This window comes from Pongo pygmaeus, chromosome 9 (genome assembly GCF_028885625.2).
Source record: "Pongo pygmaeus isolate AG05252 chromosome 9, NHGRI_mPonPyg2-v2.0_pri, whole genome shotgun sequence".
Classification (NCBI taxonomy): domain Eukaryota; kingdom Metazoa; phylum Chordata; class Mammalia; order Primates; family Hominidae; genus Pongo; species Pongo pygmaeus.
This window is the reverse complement of record NC_072382.2, coordinates 116111632-116135944: the sequence shown is the minus strand read 5'-3', so window position 1 is coordinate 116135944 and position 24313 is coordinate 116111632. Positions and strand designations below refer to the sequence as shown.

Genomic DNA, 24313 nt, shown 5'->3' with positions numbered 1-24313 from the left:
GATGTGGACACAGTTTCTATGCTAAAGCCATCCATTTTAATAAAGTAAAGGTCTAGCCCATTGAGCCCAGTTGAATACAGCTGTTGCATTGATCTCTTCTGATGCTACAGCCATTGAGTTCATTTCCTTAATCACGTTTTCCATACGGGTAAAAGCATGAAGCTGCTTAGTATCTTCCAGAGTGCATGCATTCTAATTTCAGAATTTAATCAAATGGAACTGGCTTCCTGACAGAGTAAACAGAGCAAAATACTGTATCCAGACCAGCTGCCAAGCTAGCAGCCTGAATTTATTTTTCCTTGCTTTGCTAAATGCATCTTGAATTTTTGAAAACATAGTCCAGGTTTAGGAAATTTAACATTTTTGAATCAAGACCAGTCACCTCTAATATCCCTCCATAAATACATCCATTAAATTTCAAAAGTCAGGTAGCTGAGTTAATCCTTTCTCACATGACTGTGAAAGAGAAGAAAACACATTCCTTTTTTTCTATTGAACATTCAACACAGGAATTGTGTACATAGACCGTTGCCATTTGGGCTAATCAAATGGCAGAGTAACTTTAAATATCTATCGTTTTTTCCTGATTACTAGCTCTGTAGTTCTTATTTGACTCTTAGAATCTAACTCATCTCTGAAATCTTTCCAGGTATTCTCGATGCCACTTTTTAATACATCATTCAATATATAAATATTACGGTTTTATTTATAATATAGGTTCTGTGTAGCAACCAGGACACATAAAGAGAAATGAAAGAGGCAGCTGAGTGAAAACACCTATTTCTCCAACCACTTGGCTTATGAAAGAGGGCTTGAGGAGGTATAGCACATTGTTACCAATTACTTTGTTATTGCTCATTCTAATTTTTCTATCTGCAAAAATAAATTTTTTGCTGCATATATATTCTTTATTAAGCACAAATATTTATGCTTATATTTATGTAGTAATTTCATTTATCCCTTTAACACAATATCAGGGATAGCCTTTGGAGGAGGTACATGATGGACTGAGAACTTTATCATTTAGCTAGGGGATTCTTAGAAATGCACATAGCCTCAAATCAAATCAAAACAAGTAGTTTATTTATATCCTAACTTCCTAGGAATTCTCCCATTTATATCTTCAGCTGCTTTTCCAGGCTAACCCCTAATCATACATAAAAATTTAGATCAGCTATTACCTCCTCCCAGAAGCCTTCCATGCTCTCTTTTCTTCTGTTTCTTCATATTCATTCTTATTTCAAATGTCATCCATATGCTGAGGACTCCCAGATCAAATCTCTAATCCAGATCTCCCTGAGCTTCAGATTGTGTATAATAATTTATATGCATAACTGTTTACTTACTGTCTCCATTTAGATGGCCTCTCAAACTCAACATGCCCAAACCAAACTTATCACTTATTCAAAAAACCCTAAAATGGCACTAATGAATTAGTTATCTGGTGCTGTGAAAAAAATTACAAAAAAATCTGGTGGTTTAAAAAATAACAAACATTTATTACCTTACAGTTTCTGTGGGTCAGAAATTTGGGAGTAGTTTACCTAGGTGGTCTGGCTAAAAGTCTCTCACAAGCTTGCAGTAAGACGTTGGCCAGGGCTGCAGCCATCTGATGGCTCAAATGGGGATGAAAGGTCCCCTTCCAAGATGGCTCGCTCATATATCTGGTAAGCTGGTGCAGTCTGTTGGTGGGAGACCTCAGTTCTTCCCCATGTGGACCTTTCCATAGGGCTCCAGAGGGCTGCTTGGCTGTCCTCACAACGTGGTGGCTGACTTTCTCTCCAGAACAGGCAATCCAAGAGAGAACAAGGAGAAAGCTGCAATATCTTTCATAACCCAGCCTCAGAAGGCAAACGCTGTCACTTTCTCAGTATTCTTTTAGTCACACAGGCTAGCCACAATTTAATGTGGAAGGTGAGTCATAAGAGTGTAAAGACCAGGAGATAAGGATCATTTGGGCCATCTTGGAGGCTGGTTACCACCACTGTCAATCCAATGGCTCATACCAGATACCTGAGAGTCGTTTTGACACTCCACTCCTTCTCTTTACAACCTTTAGTCAATATCAAATCCAGTCTACTGTATCTATACTCTGACTCCATCTACTGTTACCTCTCTACTCCAAGCCACCATCATGTCTTGTCTACAGTCCTGCAATAGCCTGTAAAGTGTTCTCTCTCATCCTACTCTTATACTCCTTCAACTAATTTTCCACACAGGCGTCAGTAATCTTTTAAGAATGCAAATTGACTATACCACTCTCCGACTTAAATATCTTTCAATGGTTTCCTTTTGGATACACCAGACATGTGAACTTGGACAATTTACTTAACCATTTTTAGACTCAGTTACTTCCTCTTTAAAATAATAATAAAACGAGCCAACTTGGCCAGGCACGGTGGCTCACATCTGTAATACTAGCACTTTGGGAGGCCAAGGCAGGTGGATCATGAGGTCAGGAGCTCAAGACCAGCCTGACCAACATGGTGAAACCCTGTCTCTACTAAAAATACAAAAAATTAGCCGGGTGTGGTGGTGTGTGCCTGTAATCCCAGCTACTCAGGAGGCTGAGGCAGGAGAATTGCTTGAACCTGGGAGGTGGAGGTTGCAGTGAGCCGAGGTTGTATCACTGCACTCCAGCCTGGGCAACAGAGCAAGACTATCTCAAAAAAAAAAAAAAAAAAAAAGGCAACTCATGGAGTTGTAGTGAATATTAATTTAGGCAAAGTATTTAATTGTAGAAAAGTTCCTAGAAGTGAACCAGTGCTCAGTGCCTGTTGAAGAACAGGTCACTTCTAGTTGACACATATTGTTTTGCTCTGATGGCATCAGGAGGAGAAGTCTTTCTGGGAGGAGGTAATTAGCCTGATGGGGTGGAGAGGTCTAGTGAACTATGTCTTCTGTGATAAAATAGAGCAGAAGCACAGTCAGAGTCTCAGTTGCCATCTTCTTGGGCTTGCAGCAGGGAAGAAAGGAGAAGGTAGCAAGAGGGAGAGGGTGGACTTGATGGCTTGGCCTAGACATGATAATAAGAAACGTTAAGATTGGGTAATCTCTCGGCATTATGCAATCTCCTTCAAACTGCAGGCTTTTAAACTTTTCTGGGGTGAAGAACCCCTTTGAGAATCTGCTGAAAAATTGACAAATGCAATCTAATTAAACTTAAGAGCTTCTGCACAGCAAAAGAAACTATCAACAGAGTAAACAGGCAGCCTACAGAATGGGAGGAAATACTTGCAAAATATGCATCTGAAAAAGATCTAATATCCAGAATCTATAAGGAACTTAAACAAATTTACAAGAGAAAAACAAACAGCCCCATTAAAAATTGGGCAAAGAACATGAACAGACACTTTTCAAAAGAAGACATACCTGCGGCCAACAAGCATATGAAAAAAAAGCTCAATGTCGCCGATCATTACAGGAAAGCAAATCAAAACCACAATGAGATACCATCTCACACCATTCAGAATGGCTATCATTAAAACGTCAAAAAATAACAGATGTTGGTGAGGTTGCAAATAAAAGGAAACACTTATACACTGTTGGTGGGAGTGTAAATTAGTTCAACTGTTGTGGAAAGAAGTATGGTGATTCCTCAAAGGACTAGAAACAGGAATACCATTTAACCCAGCAATTCCATTACTGGGTATATACCCAAAGGAATATAAACCATTCCACCATGAAGACACATGCATGCGTCTGTTCATTGCAGCACTATTCACAGTAGCAAAGCCATGGAATCAAGCTAAATGCCCATCAATGACAAATTGGATCAAGAAAATGTGGTACCTATATACCATGGAATACTATGCAGCCATAAAAAAGAATAAGATCATGTCTTTTGTGGGAACACAGATGGAGCTTGAGGTTATTATCCTTAGCAAACTAACACAGAAACAGAAAACCAAATATGGCATGTTCTCGGTAATAACTGGGAGCTAAATGATAACAACTCATGAACACAAAGAAGGGGACAATAGACACTGGGGCCTAGTTGAGGATAGGGGGTGGGAGGAGGGAAAGGAGCAGAAAAAATAACTATTGAGTACTAGGCTTAGTACCTGTATAATAAAATACTCAGTACAATAAACCCCTGTGACGCAAGTTTACTTATGTAACAAACCTGCTCATGTACCCCCAAACCTAAAAATAAAAGTTTTTCTAAAAAGAGAATCTGCTGAAAGACATAAGCTCTCTATAAAAAAAAAAATGTACATAGATGCATGCAAAATTTGGCAATTGATTTCAAGGAGTCTGGGGGTTCATGTAAGAGCTCCTGCTCCAAACAGAGGCCCTTCCCTAAGAATCAAATTCAAAGGCCATTTTGCAATAAAAAACAGAAGGAATTACCTTATGTATACGGTACATATGAAGATTTCCATTTTTGCTCTACAGATCACTTAATCAAACTTATTCTTTCAATGATTGTATTATATATTTTGAAGTTATAAAGACTAAGACACACACTGGCTTTCATGCATAATCCTGTTTATACCTCATCCCATCTGTTAATATGGATACCTTCCTTAGTCAAACAAAATTAAGTGACTTAAATTCGTGCCAAATGTTGGACTGTTTGGAAACACATAGTTTATCTTTAAGACCCCAAATAAAAATTCAAGTGTGCTTTAAGAGAGTTTAAATGTAGTTATTCAGAAGTTTTTAAAAACAATTCAAAAAAGAACAAGTAAATAGTTACATTCTATTTTCTTCTCCAGCTTGACATTTTATAGTTTAAGATTTTAGAATAACTGTGGGAGTAACTTGTTAGTGTAGCAGTTGTAGTGAATTTAAACTAGCCTGTCACTCTGTTGTTGTTTTATTTGATGAGATCCCACTAAGACTACAGCATCTCACTGTGTGAGAGCCAAGAGCTGACAGGGAGTATGCAATCTCTTCTGTAATGCTTCTTTATATTTCACAACCGAAGTGGTCCTGGACCATATCTCAAGCAGCTAAACCATAGTGTTGTCTCAATGCTACCTCACCCTCCAAAGTCTTCTTTTTTTTTTTTTTTTTTTTTTTTTTTGAGACGGAGTCTTGCTCTATCACTCAGGCTGGAGTGCACTGGCGCCATCTCAGCTCACTACAACTTCTGCCCCCTAAGTTCAAGTGATTCTCCTGCTTCAGCCTCCCGACTAGCTGGGATTACAGGTGCACGCAACTATGCCCGGCTAATTTTTGTATTTTTAGTAGAGACAGGGTTTCACCGTGTTGGCCAGGCTGGTCTTGAACCCCTGACCTCAGGTGATCTGCCCGCCTCAGCCTCCCAAAGTGTTGGGATTACAGGCGTGAGCCACCGCACCCAACCCCAAATTCTTTATCTACAGGATGTTGGAAAATGAGGGAAACTGTAGTTATGGAGCTCCAAGTATTTAACATGTATGATATACTTTAATTATTACAAGAAGCCTGTGAGAAAGGGGTCTTTATCTCCATTTTTCACAGCAGGAAACTGAGTCACTAAGTTACTAACCCATATTGTCATAGCTAGTGAGTAGCCAAGCTCAGCTCCAGATCCAGGTCTGCCTGCTCATTTCAAGAGCTCATTTCAAGCTCTACCTCTGCAGAAAAACTCCTTCAAGGCACCTGCCTACAGTGCAAGCAGCAGCCTGTGTGATTAGTGTGGTCTTTTAATAAAGATATTTCAGTCTTGACATAGAACAAAGGGAAGGTATAAGTTAGAAACAAGTTTTTAGATCTTCCTTTCCCCTCTAAAGAAGTAAATGACACTTATCTCAAAGAAAGATCAAGTCTTCATAAGCTGGGAGGAGAGACTGATCTTTAAGAGAATCAAGGCCCTCGGCAGTGGAGAGAATTTAAAGAAAGATCAGAAGCTGACATAAGTGTGTGAAATAGGAAGTTGAGGGAAAAGGAAAAGATTTCTGTTTTCAAAACTGGTCTAAAGCGCTCAGAGACTGTGTCTTGTTTTGTCTAAGCATGTAAGTTGGTGGCCTGAGCAAGAATCAAAGATAAAATTTGTGTACACCTCTTTTTGGAGGGCATAGCAATAGCAGAGTGCTCAGATGAGAACGTGCTTGTGTTTTACTGCATCCAGGGGTCCAGCCTCCTTTGGTCCCTCAGCTGCCTCATGTTGCTGGAGCTGTTAAGGAAGATTTCATCATTTGCACTGCTCAGTGACAGAACATCCTGATGAGGAGACAGCAAAAGTTGACTTAACAGAAAAGCACCTGAAGCAAAAACCTGTTCTTCAGGAGGTTCCATTGCAATAAATGGAGGGAGTTTTAGAAAGAGGACCCAATTAACGCTCTTGACTTGTGTCCTCTTCAGCTCTGGGGACTAAGTGTGGTAACATGGAAAGGGCATGTCTAGGCTTTACTGTGGGAGAGAAATGGGTTCTTATCCCAGCTCTGTCATTTATAAGTGGGTGTTTTGTGTGCCCCTCCTCTCAGGGTCTCCATGCCTCCATTGTGACTCATTAACTTAGGTAAGAATGAGGGGTCTCATTCAACCCCTCATTCTTACCTAAGTGTTGTGTGAGACCCCTCCTCCAAAGCTTTTTGCATCTTAAGAAAGATAATTCCTAGGAAAGATAAAGGAATGATTCTCTTATCTCCAACAGTGTAATGCCTAGTATTTTTGGCCTCCTGGCAGGCAGGGAAGACACTATTTTTAGGTAGAGATTGGGCTTAGCAGCCTTGGTCAGATGCAGGTGCCCAGGGCAGCTGTACCATGCTCGGCTCAGCTCTGTTCCTGTGTGCCCTCATGAGCTGCCTAATTCTTTTCCCAAACATCTGCTTGCTGTCAGGTTAGGAAAGCTACACCTGCTTTCCACTTTCTGAGGGATGTTAAGAGGATTCGTGAAAGACTGTAATGAAGGGAATTGGGAGATTTTCAAGACAGTTATTGTTTAATTGCTTAGGTTGTGTCTATGAGTAAGCTTAGATCTGGAGAGCTGACAACTGCCTGGGGCATCAGTCAAGGTTCCTCTTCTGGAGCAAAGGGGAAGCCCCAGGCATGGTCCAGGTTGCCTCTGCCACTCTGCAGCGTAATGGACATGAACTCCTGCTAGGCTCATATTAGGCTGGTTGCATGCCAAGGCAGGGGGAGGGGGATGTGACCCCTTAGGCTCCATGGTTCCTTACCTTGTGAGACTCCCCAGAAAGGAGGGGTTTTAATAGGAACAGAGGCTTGATATCAAACACCCAATGTGTCTAATGTGTCTACCATCCTTGCTTAATTTGCTCAGAGTAGTAAGATTAGGCTGGATAATTCAGCCAGACAGTGGGGTAATTTTAGTTTTTCACAATTGTTGCTTCCATTAATGGTTCATTCAATTACACAGCAGCTATAATATATTTGCAAAATACTTTACAGTTTATAAGAGGATGCCTCCTCCTTTTTTCTGTTTGGCTTCCAACAGTTCTGTGAGATATACCCAATTAGGATAAGGTTGAACTTCAGGGACTTGAAATATGCAATTGCTCAAGCAAAATTATTTATTTCATAAACTAGCTTAGCAAGCAGCTCTCTTCCCTACAATTATTCAGGGAACAGAGTCTTCACCATCTTCTTTCTTTGTCCAATTTTGTGTAGGTGCCTCACCTGGGTCATAGCCGGTAGAAAAAGGAAAGCTTATGATATCTCCTGGTTTGGCATTAAGAGGCCAGGCTGGAAATGGAAGGCATCATTTCCATCATATTCTTCTGGAGAGAACTTAGTCACATCTTCTTCACAGAAGACGGGGAAAGGTGGCCCAGCTGGTCAGCCCTGTGCCTGGCTGCCTTTCTGTTACTATGGAAGGAGGGAAAAAGGAAAGCCAGCAGTGCATGTCACCCTTACATAAGGTGAGTATTAGTCTTTCTTTCTACAGACTAGGAAACAGGGTTAGAGAGGGGAAGTGACTCAATCAAGGACCCACAGCGCAGCTAGCGAAGGGACAGCACTGGAGCAACGGCATTGGTTATGGCTCCTCCGTTCTTTTCTTATTGCTACCATTCTTCCAAGATGTTGGGACAGATCATTTGAAATTAGAGCTGCCCTGGAAAGGCTGGGGTGTTATTAACACCCACCCAGGAGGTCAAAAGTTGTGGGTGCTGGAGAGTGACAGCATTGTCACTCCTTCTGCCTTCCTTCCCTCCTCCCAAGGACAAAGACTCCAAGCTGGTGGCTGCACTGCCTGCTGGGGTCCTAGGCTTTGGAGAGTGACTGCATGCAGATATACAGAATCAAGCAGAGACATTGGCAAAAGCCCTTCTCTCACTCTTTTTACCAGCCTTCTCAGGTCATCTACCTCTACCACAAATGTTTTTCTATGACTATTCCAGTTCCCACCAGCTTCTATTATTTTAGAATTCCTTAGGCTCTTGACTGTTTCTCCACTATAATCAGTCTACGGAGAGTAAGAATTCAGTAGGCAAAAGAGACCCAGATTGAGGCAATTATGCTCTGTCCTCTCCTGCATTGGCGTGCATGACAAGGACTATCCCAGCCACCTCCCTCCTACCAGGACTCCTACAGGAAATCATCCTGAAACCAGTGCTTTTGCATGATGTGACTCAGACATTTCCAAGCATCAGCAGCCTCTGGACTCAAGCTTGGGGTTCCTTGAGATTCAAACCAAAATCTTATTAATTCTGGGCTTTGATGACTCATAAAAGTAATTCCAGTTCCTTCTAAAACCCCAGCCCCGAAGCCCTTCTGAGAGTATGGGAGAAGGGGCTGTCTGACATATGTTCATGTTCCAGGGCAGCCTTCTCGGGCCTCTGCTGCTCTAACATGCACTCCCTCTGTGGGCCTCTGCTCCTTCCAAGGAAAAGATACTCAACCCTCATTGCTCATAGTCCTCTGTGCCCCAAGCTCCCTGACATGTCAAAGGTTGAACAGAGAAACACTTCCTCTACTGTTTCATGCCCTTAGGGGACTCCCACAGCAGGGTTGCTTGGGCCCTGAGGGGTTGCCGGTCCAGTGAGATGGCTCAGTGAGTTCCACACACTTCCCAGAGTGTGTGTGCTGCTAGGATGACCAGGCCTGGTAAGTTACAGGACCAAGGGCTGCCTACACCTGCCCATGCATTGACCTTAGGCCCTGATGCTCATTCCATATGTTCTCTCACCTTAGGATGAATTTTCTGTGCCCTGCCCTCTCTGCAAATTGGCTCTCCTGGAGCATCCATCCATCCCTAATTTGTCATAATTCAGTGTGTATCCCGGGCACTGACATGACTTACTCTTTTTCCAGGAGGAATCTTGGCTAATAGAGCCCAGGAAATTAAATGAGGTTATAAAACCTTACCCAAAGCTGTGTCCAATCTCAGCCCTAGTCCATCCCATCATCAGTACCACCAGAAAACAAAAGTACTACTCCCAAGGGTCTCCAGGCACCTCCTAGATTACTGCTTTTCTTTATTCCAATATCTTATTAGTGTTGTTGATGCACAACCTTTCAGTCATGGCTATTGCTTTCTTCCTGGGCTCCATCTTCAGATACATTGAGAAATAAAGGAAGTATTTATGCACAAATTGTATGGCTACAAAAATTACCAGGTAGCCCAGACATCTGTCTTTATGGAAAATTAATAATTTGTTCTGCCAATTCCCAAAAAGATCATGAGAAAATTCTTTTGATCAAGCAAAGCTGATTAGATTCACTGCAGTAAAGGCCTTGACAGTCTTGGTATCTTCTCAGAGGGGAAAAATGAGAGAAGGATATTCTTATTATTTTAGGGCCAGGGCCGGGTGACTTAAGGCAGGTCTTTCAAGGTGGAGAACTAGTTGGTATCGAGCAGAGTTAATGACAGGAGAGCTTTGGACTGATGACCGCACAAAGTAAGGGTGCTCTTAAAGTGAGTATTGCCAAGCAAGCTGTCAGTCCTTTGATAAGTAAGCTGGTTTAGTTGGCTCACAGCATTAACTTCCAGAAACAAATTTTTCCAGAAACCATTAGCTAAGTTACTTTTGCCTAGTCCTAGTCTGATTTAGGACAGAAACAGGGACATAAATTTCAGTTCCAAAAATTTCAATATATTTGTATTACACATTCAACTCTAGGTTGTTTTTATTTTTAAATTTCATGTGTGTTTATTTTTTCTCCTGGGCTAGATTCAAAGCTTCTTTAAGACAGAAGTCAAAGCTTACATGTTTTAATTTGACAGTATACAGCACAGGGTTGTGCACAAGCATCCCACTCACTCAGCCTCTCTTCTTCCATGGAATCTTTTGTGATGCCCCCTCCAAGTACTTAGTAATTTCACATGACTTTGTTCACACCACGATTTTGGTGCATGTTATCCAGGGCAAGCTAGAGCTTTCTTCTCTCCTCTTTTTCTCCTTCACACTTTCTTGGGAGGGGACTCTTTGGTAAGACAGAGTAAAGAGACAAGGATTTGGTTAATATAATAATCCACTGAAGTTAATCCATGAGAAGCAATCAATATTAGCAAGAGGGAAAGGGTTTATTAATTTGTGAATATAGAGAACTAAAGCCTCTTCAGCAATTCCAAGATAGATTCCATTTGATGCTGCTCCTCCAGATGAAGCTGAATCTTGGGGTTGGGGAATTGGAGAAACTGGACGAAATCAAGGATCCTATAGGGAAGAAGAGCGAGGGAGACTAGAGAAAGAAAGGTCACCCCGATACTGATAGGCAACTGATTAGAGACTCACGGGGAAATGTAGAGGAATAGCCTGCTTCATCCTTTGTAGCTGCATACAATTAGCCTTCGTGCCTGCCTGTTTCTTTGCTAGATTAGGAGATCCATGAGAGTGGGCCAGGACTAAGGCTTACTTATTTTCGTATCCCTAGTGTCTACCAGGGTGACATGCCTTCACAATAAGGAGTTTTCAACAAATTGATTATGAGGCCGACTTTCTCCATTTACAGGAAGATAATCAGCCTTTCTGTCAACTGCAGCACAATTGGATACGTTTGTTGTTTAGATGTCCAAAACTTTGCAAAAATGGCTGTACCCCATTGCGTCTATCTTCATGGTGTAAATTTGGCAGTCGTATATATTAGCCACCCTGTAATCCTCCTCTCTTACCTCCTTCATTAAGTGTCTCTTCAAAACGTCTTTTGAAGTGCAGCATCATTATATCATTTTTACTGATACCAGTCCCAGGTCCAGTTTTCCCTCTGGCAGTTTCCTTAATTGGTGATTAGGCAACATTGGGTTTTTTCTTCCAACCTGCCAGTTTCCTTCATTTAAAGCAAAGTCTGTCAGATGAATAATTGCCCATAGCACAATTACCAAACACAAAACGAAACTGCAAATATGCATTAGCTCACCAGGGTAGTGCCTAGTATATTAAAAAGAAAGAGACAAGGATATGGGATTGACAAGAGAATGGAGCATTTCATTTTTTCATTCTGTTTTATTGCTGCAATATCCCATTTGATGGCCTCCAGCTTTCACAGCATCAGCTTCCTGCAATGACACTAATGAAGAAATGCTGCCTTTTGTTCATTCTTTAACCAACTGTGTTGCTCTTTAATGGGAATATGGCACTTTCCGCCCTATTCATGCAGAGTTATGAACAGCTGAGTCACTAGGGTACCTCTGATGTGTACAGCACTCTTTTCCTTTTAGGATTTCTCTGATTAGATGGTAAATACATTTCCTGTCAACAAATTCAATGTTCTAGATATTTCAAATCATGGGCAGAAATAGGGATATTTTTCCAGCTGGGAAAAAATAAAGCCCAAGGGGGCAGAGTGCTTATCTTATTTTTCACCATGTTTCTCTGCTTTGTGGAAAATACTGTTTTCCTTTTAATTATTTCCTAATCATGTTCTTCAGTCTGTTCCTTATTAAGGCACCCACATTTATAACCATTTTGTTTAATTATTTGCACATGACTGACTTCTAAATAGTTTCTCATTTAAGCAGAAACTTATTCTGCCACTTTGCCAGAATGTCCACTCTGGCTTGATTTCCCACAAGGCTCATTTAGTTTCTTCTCTATTTTCTTCTTTGGGTTCCTTCCATTTGCTCAAAAGTGTGGAATCTGATCCTATGTCAGTTCTCAGGGACGCCAAAATAAATGAAGGCTAGGTTTAAGCTGCCAGAACCATAAAGGTAGTGAGGTGAATATACTATTTTCAATTCAGCCTGACCTCCTCTCACGAAATGTAACGGAGTACAAGGTTAGGTCCAAACTAGCTGTGACAAAACCTCACACGGACAAGACCTGTTTCAAGATCCAGGGGTGAAGGGAATATGCTCTGGGGTGCAGGAAAAGAAGTGGATTCCCCTCTCCTTCCCTTTATGAGCGTTTTATTTCTAAAGGATGATGAACAGATTTGGATGTTACCACACAATAAATGTCTACATCTCACAGAAACATCAAATTGAATGGAAATGAATAGGCATTTCAAATGAAGCTTCTTGTATGATATCAAAATAGGTAAATAGATCAAGAAATTTCTTTTCAGTTGTGGGCAAAGAAAAACTGATACAACGTTTCTAAATTAAAAAAAACTTTATTTTTCAAATCTTACTGAAATTGTTGAGTATGAATGCCTAGCAAAGGCTTGCTGACATTATTATCCTAATTACTATTGCTGTTATTAGCAATTCAAATCAACAAACATTGATTGAGGCACTGTTATGAGGCACAGAAAGAAACTAAATGAAAAAATTAAATGACATAGCCCTTGAATTAAGAAGCCAGAAAGATGGTGGGAGAAATAAACATGCAAATGACTAGCTATAAAGCAAGGTGGAATGGCCTAAGTTCTAAGTAGGCAACCCTGAGGAAGGAACAGGTAATTCTGACTTGGGGTGTTGGTGAAAGAGATACTAGGTAAGCTTGGCACTGAAGTATCTGAAGAGTTTTAGGCAATGAAAACTTGTTGGCTTTCTAGATTGAGGGAACTGTACAACCTAAGCCATAAAGGCACAAAGGTGAATCACGTGTTCAGAGACTGATGGGCAGTCTCATGTGCCTGGAGCCGAGGGTTTTAGAGGAATGTGTAGGGTAACAGGCTGGAAACATAGCTTAGGCTTGGCCTGAGTGCCATGCCAGTGCTTTGTACTTTGTGGAGGTGACATGATGTACCACAAACAGTATAACAGAGTGAGTAAGACTTCAAATCCCAACTCTGACATTTGATAGCTTTGTGAACGTGGGTACCAGTTTTTTAATCCATAAAATGAAGAAAATAATAGTAGTTACCGCCTCAAATTGTGAAGACCAAATATCTGTGAAAGAACTTAGCACATCTCCAGGCACAAAGTAAACTCTCAGAAAAGGGTAGCTATTATTACTGTAAGTATTTTAATCTTGTAAACAGAATACTGTAGGAGATATTAAGAATTTACTGGAAATACAAGGGAGGAAAAAAAGAAAGGTGCCTTGGAAATTGTTGCAATGTTAAAGAGAAAGTTGGATAGGGAATAGAGGTAATAAAATTTAGTGACTTATAAGACATGAAGTGTAAAAAACAGTATAAAATGAATCTAAGTTTCTAGTTTATATAGTTGAGAAGACTGTAGACTGTGTTGCTATTATTTGAAAAAAGAACTTTGGAGAAAAACAAGTTAGGGTTATTGGTGAGGAAAGGTGTTGTTCTGTTCGGTTTTGGACATGATCAGTATATTCATTTCCTAGGGATGCTGTAACAAATCACACAAACTAGGTAGATTAAAACCATCAACATTTATTGTCTGGTAGTCCTGGAAGCTAAAGTCTAAAATCAAAATATCAGCAGGGCCATACTCCCTCTGAGACCTGCAGGGGAGAATCTTTCCTCACCTCTTCTACCTTCTGCTGGCAGTCCTTGGTGTTCCTGGGCTTGTAGCTTTATTACTCCATTTTTTTTTTTTTTTTTAGATGGAATCTCATTCTGTCGCCAGGCTGGAGTGCAGTGGCATGATCTCGGCTCACTGCAACCTCTGCCTGCCAGGTTCAAGCGATTCTCCTGCCTCAGCCTGCCCAGTAGCTGGGATTACAGGCGTGCGCCACTGTGCCCGGCTAATTTTTTGTATCTTTAGTAGAGACGGGGTTTCACCATGTTGGCCAGGCTGGTCTTGAACTCCTGACCTCATGACCCGCCTGCCTCAGCCTCCCAAAATGTTAGGATTACAGGTGTGTGAGCCACCGTGCCCAGCATATTACTCCAATCTTTGCCTCTGTCATCACATGGCCTCTTCTCCACATGTGTCTGTGTCTCTTCTCCTTTTATAAGGACACTAGTCAGATTAGATTAAGGGCCCACCCTACTCCAGTATGACCTCATCTTAAGTAAATTATATCTGCAACAACTCTATTTCCAAGTAAGGACACATTCATAGGTAGTGGGGGTTAGGGCTTCAACATATCTTTTTGGGAAACTCAGTTCAACCCATAATATTGAGTTTCAGAGGCTTAGGGCCCATCAAGGTAGAGATGTCCAGTGGGAAGCTGAGATGTGTAGGTCTGGGGCTCAGGAGAGAGGTAAGAGCTATACATGTACAGTTCAGGAGTCATACCTTGAGGTGATAGTTGAAACACGGGTGTGACCATATGAAACTGGACGGAGTAAGAATAGAGAGTGCAAAGAAAGAAAAGCATACAACCTTGTACAGTTCTTCTCATAATTATGCCAGCTGCTGCTCCACCACAGGCCAGGAATTACTGCTGAGGATAGGTCTGGTAGTGGGTAGTTGCTGGGCAAGGACTGAGCTGGAATTGGCGTGGAATAAGGGCTGACAGCAGGAATAGCTCTAAGTGGTTCACCTGGGATATGGGGTTGGACGTGAGATCAAGACTGATGGCTGAAAACAAGGTTATGTGGAATAGAAAACTTACATAGACAACAGAAAGCCAATTTCTGCTTCCTGGGGAGAGCTGGACCAGATAGTTATCTAGAGCAGTGATTCTCAAAGTGTGACACCTGGAGCAGCAGCAGCACCATCACCTGTGAACCTGTTAGAGATGCAAATTCTTGGTGCCTGTTCCAGATCTACCCAATGAGAAACTCCAGTCCAGGGTGATCTGTGTTATAACAAGCCCTCCAGGTGATTGTGGTATGCAGGTAAGTGTGAGAACCAGTCGAGAGTGTTAAGCACCAGTCCACAGACTGAGAAATTGGAAGTAGAAGGAATACTGCTGGGTGAGATATTTCACAACAAGCTGCTGCCCAGTGCTCAAGTCCCTTTGCAGATTATTTTTTAAGTCGAGAAGAGAGGAGCAGGGTTTTAAGTTAACAAAATGATTAATAATAGCTGAAGATTAGTGCAATGACATCTGACTGTACCTTTGCAATTATTTTAATGTAATGCTAATCATGGTGTAGATTAGTCTTTATTATGTTTATTACTGTACACAAGGTCAACATTTTATTGGGGACACCGTGTAATATAATTGGGACATAAGATCACTCCTGTAGATGATTGTGGATGGAATATCTCAAGAGGTACCCAAGATGACCAGGGAATTCAAAGAATATGTTAAGATTTCTATATTTCAAAAATATAAGAAAAATTTAAGGCTAAGTAATTTTTAATATTCAAATTGACCCTGGCACCCTCAGTTAGTTCATCTATCAGATGGACACGTTTCTCTGGTTTTCCTAAAGGGGAAGAGGGAATTCCATAAGGTTGAGGGTTTGACAGTGGAGCCCTCATTCATCCAGTTCCATTCATTATATATATTGCAACGTACATTGCAGTTTACATGTGCCTGGTTAAGTGGATTTTTGGACTAGATTATCTAGTTTGACTTAAAGTCACCATACACCAAATAGACAAGTGATATTCCTGAAAGTGTGGACCAAAGTTGAATTCTAAGAGTGAAAGTATAAGGGAGGGCAAGAAAGTGGAAGAGCTAATGCTTCTCCTATGCCTGCTTGGGTGGCTTAATTCAGTAAATAAGAGCAAGGATTCTGGAGCCAGCCACCTAGCAGCTCTGACTTTGGGCAAGTTACCTAACTTCTGTGTGCTATCGTTTTCAAATGTTTAAAAAGGGGTTACTAATAGTACCCATCACACAGGGCTGTTGTGATAATTAAATAAGCTAATATTTTTGAAACTCTTAGGGCAGTGTCTAGTGTAGAGCAAATAATATGTTTGTTATAATAAAAAAAAGTTTCAGTTTTGTGCCAGTGACATCACAAGACAAAAACAAGGACCTATTTAGATCTAATAGAAAGTTAGCCAAATTTTTTTCAATTACCAAGAAAACTATTTGAATTATGGATTTAAATCTTCTGACATAAACTGTGAACCTAGCCCTCAGTATATATTGTACTTTCGGTTCTTAGGAAATGATAGTATGAAGTCATCACAATTAAATTTATATTCAAAAGCATTATTCATCTATATCTCATTTTAAAAAATTTTCTTAAATGTTTTGTAACGAAGACAATATATTAGCACATTCGTACTTGTATATGATTTATACATAAATAAAAATATATAATATTGGGGGTTCATATTTAAGGCATTGTGGGTTTGTATGTATGTGAGTGTTTTGTTTTATTTAAACTGATAGCGTGCAAAATCAAAAGAATCGAAGGCAACTTCTCTAGAGCAAGGGTTGGCAGACTATGGGCCACAGGCCAAATCCAGCCCACTGCCTGTTTTTGTAAATAAAATTGATTGTGGCCGGGCATGGTGGCTGACACCTGTAATCCCAAAACTCTGTGAGGCTGAGGTGGGAGAATCGCTTGAGCTCAGGAGTTGGAGACCACCCTGAGCAACATGGCAAAACTCTGTCTCTACAAAAAATACAAAAAAATTAGCTGGGCATAGTGGTGCACACCTGTAGTCGCAACTACTGGGGAGGCTGAGGTGGGAGGATCGCTTGAGCTTGGGAGCCAGAAGTTACGGGGAGCCAAGATTGCACCACTGCACTCCAGCCTGGGAGACAGAGTGGCACCTTGTCTCAAAATAAAATTAATTGCAACACAGCTGTGTTCATTCTTTTACGTATTGTGGATAGGCGCTTCTGTGCTACAAATGAGAGAACTGAGCAGTTGCAAAAAAGACTGTATGTCCCACAGAGCTGAAAATATGTACTATGTTTTCCCTCGACAGAACAAGTTTGCTAAACCCCTGGTTTATACCACTCATTATCCATGGTAGCTTAGCTGAATTGCAAAATTATATCTAAAGTGAGTCATATAACCACAGAATATCAAGCTTTGCAAGGACAGACCTGTCTGTTTTTGGCAGACATCATACCTGCCACAGGTTAAGTCTGTGACATTGTGGCTAGGTACACAAACATTGCTCGTTGCCAACCACCAGCTTCTCCATGGGGAGCAGAGGTATTCCAGCAACACGTAAATTGCAGAGAGAATTCTACACAATCCTCGGCTTTTCCCTGGGGCATGGAACATCCTCCCTAAGGACCCCCTCTCACATTGACCCACAGACTGTCAGCCACAGTGCAGAAATTTTCTGCCTGCATCACAGGTAAGGAAGAATTCAAGCAGATACGGGCTGTTAGCATAGGGAAGGTTTGTTCCTATCTCTTTTGTCCACAATATATTTGACCTGAGGCATCAAACTAAAAAAATATGGCTAACCTTTTTGGCCACTTAATAACAGGACAGTTCAGATCACAGATAAAGGGTCTGTCACCATTTACCGATAATCAAGTTATGCTGGAAAGAGAGGAAGCAAGGTTTTTGGCCATGTCTGTGTGTGTTTCAAGGAATCTACTGTTTTAGACTCGTTTTTGTTTCATTAATAGCCTTGGCCCAAGAAATCAATCAAACATAAAGCAAATATGAGAGTTAGTTGTAAAAAGTATTGAAAATTTAGTAATCAATGGATTGCTTTGCACTGTGGATTTTAGATGACTGGGAAAATGCATCAGCTGAAGGATTTGATTCAGTTACACCATATCTATCATTTACCACTCCTCAGAAGTAGGTCTTTCACCACTCAGATAAATCAAGTCACAGGAAATGCACTGGAGAAAGTAACTCCTATTGGAAGTGTTCTTTTTTTTTTTTTTTTTTTTTTTTGTACTTTGTGATTTTTTTTTTTTTTTTTTTTTTTTTACATTTTTTTTTCTTTTATTATTATTATTATTATTATACTTTAGGTTTTATGGTACATGTGCCCAATGTGCAGGTAAGTTACATATGTATACATGTGCCATGCTGGTGCGCTGCACCCACCAACTCGTCATCTCGCATTAGGTATATCTCCCAATGCTATCCCTCCCCCCTCCCCCCACCCCACAACAGTCCCCAGAGTGTGATGTTCCCCTTCCTGTGTCCATGTGTTCTCATTGTTCAATTCCCACCTATGAGTGAGAATATGCGGTGTTTGGTTTTTTGTTCTTGCGATAGTTTACTGAGAATGATGATTTCCAATTTCATCCATGTCCCTACAAAGGACGTGAACTCATCATTTTTTATGGCTGCATAGTATTCCATGGTGTATATGTGCCACATTTTCTTAATCCAGTCTATCATTGTTGGACATTTGGGTTGGTTCCAAGTCTTTGCTATTGTGAATAATGCGGCAATAAACATACGTGTGCATGTGTCTTTATAGCAGCATGATTTATAGTCCTTTGGGTATATACCCAGTAATGGGATGGCTGGGTCGAATGGAATTTGTAGTTCTAGATCCCTGAGGAATCGCCACACTGACTTCCACAAGGGTTGAACTAGTTTACAGTCCCACCAACAGTGTAAAAGTGTTCCTGTTTCTCCACATCCTCTCCAGCACCTGTTGTTTCCTGACTTTTTAATGATTGCCATTCTAACTGGTGTGAGATGGTATCTCATTGTGGTTTTGATTTGCATTTCTCTGATGGCCAGTGATGGTGAGCATTTTTTCATGTGTTTTTTGGCTGCATAAATGTCTTCTTTTGAGAAGTGTCTGTTCATGTCCTTCGCCCACTTTTTGATGGGGTTGTTTGTTTTTTTCTTGTAAATTTGTTGGAGTTCATTGTAGATTCTGGATATTAGCCCTTTGAGACGGAGTTTAGCTCTTGTCGCTCAGGCTGGAGTGCAATGGCGCCATCTCGGCTCACTGCAACCTCTGCCTCCCAGTTTCAAGTGATTCTCCTGCCTAAGCCTCCTGAGTAGATGAGATTACAGGCGTCTGCCACCATGCCTGGCTAATTTTGTATTTTTAGTAGAGACGGGGTCTCACCATGTTGGTCAGCCTGGTCTCGAACTCCTGACCTCAGGTGATCCACAAACCTTGGCCTCCCAAAGTGCTGGGATTGCAGGCATAAGCCACCGTGCCAGGCCTGGAAGTGTTCTTAATCATATTCTTCCAATGCTAGTAATACAATGGTTTGATTTTTATTGCCAAACCCTATCACTTATGATACCAATTCTACAATCAAAGGATTGTTTCTTAATGTATATGTCCTTCTTCTTTTTTAAAGTATTTAGGTGTGTAAATTGAAGTGTTGAGAGCCAAGACTTCACTTAGTCTCTGGATGCCACAGGTAAGATCATCCATGACTTAACGACAACTTGAAACAGCTAAAAAGCATAAAAAACGAAGACTCTGGGACTTCTAGGTGCTGTCAGTGACAAGGACACTGTTTGTGAATCTTATAAAACAACAACAACAGCTCTTTCTACACTGGCATATGGGGTTAGTTGTCTAAACTCAGGAGACTACACCAGAGCTAATGTAAAACAAAGCTTAAGAATCAGGCATAAACAGTACCTAGATGGAGCTTCATTTCTTAGGCTCTAAGTGTCAGCTCAGGGAATGGGCTTTGCTCCTGAGAAAAGCTGTTTGCTATTTGTTCCTAATGATGGTTAATGTATGAACAAACCATACTCCCAGAGCTATGACTGATATCATCAATGATGCTAGTACACAAACAAAGACGCTAATGAAGCGAAGCCATGTGGCTTATGCTTTGAAAAAGCCTGTGGTAGAGGCGGGAGGGGAAGTTTGGCTAAATGAAGTCATTTCTCTGAGCAGTAGATAAAAGGGTAGTGCTAGAACAAAGCAACTTCTGAAAACAATTACATATTTAAATTCCCTTTACCCTGTGTGGCAGGAAAATTTTATCACCTTCTCCTCTGACATGTTAAAATACATAAAGCTTTGACGTCCTTAGGGGCTCTGATCTCCAGAGAGAAAAATAAGAGGCCGAATATCCAAGAGGGCATTTTGGCACCAGTGATGGACAGGTAGGACATTCCGCAAACAGCTCTGTCACTCATCCGTCCTCCGCCCACGGAGCTGATTACACATGTCAGCTGTGCCTCTCTGCCTGGTTACCCTCATGTTCCATGTTGATGCCGCGGCTGCCTCAATGACTTCTTTTGCTCAAAGACCATTAACGTTCTGAGGTTTACAGAAATGGAGCTGTTCTATGGGGCGGGGGGAAAACTGAATCTCTGCATGTTTTGCTACCCTTGAGAAAATAGCTGTCCCTAATTACACAAAATGATAGAGAGAACAGTTGACTAAAATCACTGCAAATGACAGTTATTTCTCTGAATAGCCTAAAAGAATAGGTCACCCTTGCTAATACACTAACAGCATAGTTTTCTGTATATGCAATTTCCATCACATTCCCGGAATGCTTGGGCACTGACTGACATCTTCACTAAGCAGGGAAAACAGTCTTTTTTTGGTCTTCTTCTTGTCGAAATCTCTAGTGATGCATTTATATATGGAATCTGTGATTTGTTTCAGTGAGTAAGTCATGCATTTGTTGTAGGAACAAGGAGACAGCTTTGAGTCAGAAAGCAAGGGCTTTATGGCCATAACCACAGCTGTGTGTATAGAATAAAACTTCTTCATTTGCATTTCAAATACAGGACAGTCTAGAACTACCAATAATGCCAATTCCCTGATACCATCATGTGTTTTCACCCCACCTCAAGCAAGTAAGGACTGGCAGGTCATTGATCGATTTTGTTACAGTCTTAACTACACTTAGCCCAGCTAAATGTCTGGATGTGCTACTAGATCAGACCTGCAGCTGAGGTGAGGATTTGGGAACCTCAGCCCTTGTTCTTTTTGGGTCAGTGACTCCATCTCCAGGGGAAGCTGCGGTAATCAGGTTGTGGGCTGGTTGCCTCAGGCAAGTCACCTTTGTCCCTGGGGGGCAGGGCTGAGGTGAAGGAGCATCCCCCTCTTCCATAGGGAAGATGCCGCAGAAATGGCTCTAGGAGTGGGGCTGTGGCTCTCCGAGTTGCCCAGCGGGATCTTTGGGGTGGTATTTATTACAGGCCAATTTATTTCAAGTACGATGTATTGGGCATCTATGAAAAGGTAGGAATGGCAAGGAATTAAAATAAGTATGTTCCATAGATAGTGTTTCTCAAGTGATATGCAGGAAGGGCATATCCCACATGCTCCCAACATCCCCCTCTGCTGAGCAAGTGACCCCTGTCACTATTTCTAGGAGAGTCCCACTGTGGGTAGGATAGGAAAGAGCATAACAATGCCTGCCACCAGGAGCAACAGGCCCTAGATGTCAACCCACGGCATGGTTTGCAGGCATCGGGATCACCGGGAAAGACTCAGAGAATCAAGTCACAGGCACTGGAGGGAACAAGACTTTACTCACATAGCGAAGAGACAAGATCAGGCTTAATAGTAAGCATGGGTCCCCCATGGCTAGCAGGTCTCACCTTGCAGATGACGCAGGGAGATGGTCTGTATGCACCTTTCTTGTGCTGCAAGTAAAGGACCCATTTCCTCCATAGCAGTGGGGTTGGCCAGGGGCCATATGACCCATATACTTCAAGTGGAACACTGAAGTACACATCAAGCCCGGAATAGTGAGAAATTCTCCCAAAGAAGACAATAAGCCCAGCACAGGCCATAAAGAGTCCTTATCAGCATGAAAGGAAGTGTTCCAGGCCCAATGTACATTCTTACACAGCTTGCAAGGGTCCAACAAACTGCCCATGACTGCCTTTCCTAACATCCCACACACCAAAGAGTGGTAGGTTGGTGGGACAGGATGTGTGTGAAAAAATACTTATTGTTTTTGTAATATAAACAACAGAAAGTGAAGTTTAACATAATCTTCCTGACTGGTGAGGGTGCAAATAAAATACAGTGATACTCAAGGGGAGTGGCAAACCTAAAGCTGGAAAGGAGACTGTCTAGTGGAGGAATTTGATGCTGAAATAAGCCAATGTTAAGGCACACTGAGATAAGTGTGATAACTTGTCCCAGGAAAGATGAACAATTAAGTATCAAGGTATCGCCTTTTAAAATTTTTTTAATAGTAAATTTTCTAAATGTAATACCAGGAAAAAAGAGGAAAAAACATTCTGTGCACTTCAATATAAATATAATTCTAATGCATTTATAAGAATAACCATAATTTGTGCTAATTTAGTTTTAAAACACATCTGTAATCCCAAGGACTTTATTATTGGAACGAAATTTCTGAGGAACTACCTATAAGAAAAGAAAAAAAAATGAGAAGAGAGACAAAGAGTATTAATGGTATTTGTGTCCACACTTCTATTCCCTGAAATTTTCAGTGTATCCTTGTTTCTAGTATTTTTTCTTTTGATTCTGTGAACTACCTCAGTCTCCTTCCAATAAATCCCATTTTGAGTTTAAACTAGTTTGCATTGGGTTTCCTTTCTTTCATTCAAACAAAAAATTCCTTAAGAGCATATCTTTATAGATAAGACTTTTAATTCTGGATTGGGCATTAGAATATCTCAATTCTACTTAACCTATGCTATTTCCTAGTTGGGAATCCTTGATAGTCACCCAACCTCTCTGACCTAGTCTTCTGGCTGAGGAGAGATCCTCAGAGATCCATTCCTTATAAATCTACAACTCCGACAGGAGAAAGCCTAATCTGCAGAGTCAGTTAAGAAATTCTGACCTTCTAGGGTGGGTTATTTGGAGGCCCTGTTATTTAACCTTTTGGTTCACAGTTACATTGAGGTTTATTATACTCTTGTAATGTTTTATATTTTCCATAATTGAAAAATAAAAAAGGTACAGTTCTTGCTTTCTCAGACCATAGCAATGCAAGGATAACCAGGCGAAATTGAATTATAAAAATTGGTTTGGGTCTGGAACTACCTGTGGCTGAGAAGGTAAGTCTGTCTAGTTCTGGAGTTTAGTCTTGGGAATTCCATCTGCCTCCAGATAAAACTCACATTCTTCTACATCAACTTCAATAGTAATAAAAATAATCATTTCCTCTTCATCCACCTCATCACTGTATCTTCTTTTTCAATTCGTTCAGGAATTTGTTGGAAGAAAAGAATGCAATTTATTGGCTTGTTCAGTTTCCTAAAAATGTTACTATGCCTGCCTCATGGATTGACCTTGGTATTGCCATTGGAGCTTCACCTTGTCAGTATCACACCTCCTGAGATGGGGAAGGGCTCTGTCAGCAGTGTTGCTGTCACTTACGAGGATTCACTAACATGTGATTTTGTTTTCCCATTTTTTTATAGCTCCCTCCATCAGGAAACTTAAGACCAACTCCATTTGATCTGATCAGAGGACTTCTATAAGGACCAACACAGTGGCACATTCAAAAGCATCTTTCTCCCCCTCCAATCAACCAGTCCTGGGGCCTTCTTACCTCTGAGTAAGTTCTTTGCTATCTTGGGCTCTCCTAGAGGCAGACAATGATCTTCCTTTTGGTTGAGAGTCCTAATTGAGGAGCCTCAAGATCTAACCATTTGTCTAAAAGTCCTCTAGATAACTTCTCCCAAGTTTACATTGGTCCTTATGCAAATACACCTCCAAATGGCCCATCCCAGAATGTCAGAATTTCTTAACTGTACCCTGGAAACAGAGTCTCAGGGCAAACCAAGAATGTGTCCCGGAGTGGACTACCCGAAGAGCAGTACTTATACATTCTCTTTCACAGAAAATGAGAAGGTGGCCGAGAAGGAAAGGTGACATTCTTACAACTCTAAATGGTGCTCAGTGCTGTTATAAATAAGATAAAGCAAATGTGTGGTTCAGGTATATAGGGTAAAAGATTAACATGTATGTAGGCATCTTGGGGTCTGCGGAGGGATGATTGATTTTATCCTGCCTTTGTTCTTCATCTATAGGCAAGGTTGTCATCAACACAGGTCAGTGGAATATTTGACATACTCTAGGCTTCTAGGCTGAGATTTCAGCTTTTGTTCATAGGCCTAGTTTATATTAATTGTTCACAGTTATTAACCGTATATCCAGCCTGCAGGTATCTTGGGCTGCCATTTTAAAAAAAAATTTTCTTCAGCTTTTTCTTTCCTCCAGGAGTTGTGTACACCACCCTCCCTGCATGTGGCTGTATTCAGCAACCCAGAAGCTGTCTGAACCCTGTCCTTTAGGGTTTTATAATGACTTCACTACAGAGACACGATTGATTAAATTATTGGCCATTGGTGATTAACTCAATCTTCAGCCCCTCCATCCTGGAGATTGGGGGTGGGACTG

The 24313-nt window shown here is 41.1% G+C and overlaps 1 long non-coding RNA gene across 1 annotated transcript in view; it reads left to right on the top strand.

Moving 5' to 3' along the window:
• Positions 1-7558: 7558 nt before the first annotated feature.
• Positions 7559-24313, top strand: part of LOC129008149 (uncharacterized) — a 33207-nt gene continuing 16452 nt past the window's right edge. The window contains exons 1-2 of the long non-coding RNA XR_010127637.1: positions 7559-7811; positions 23332-23468. This is a non-coding gene — a long non-coding RNA (uncharacterized LOC129008149). The remainder of the gene's footprint in view (positions 7812-23331; positions 23469-24313) is intronic.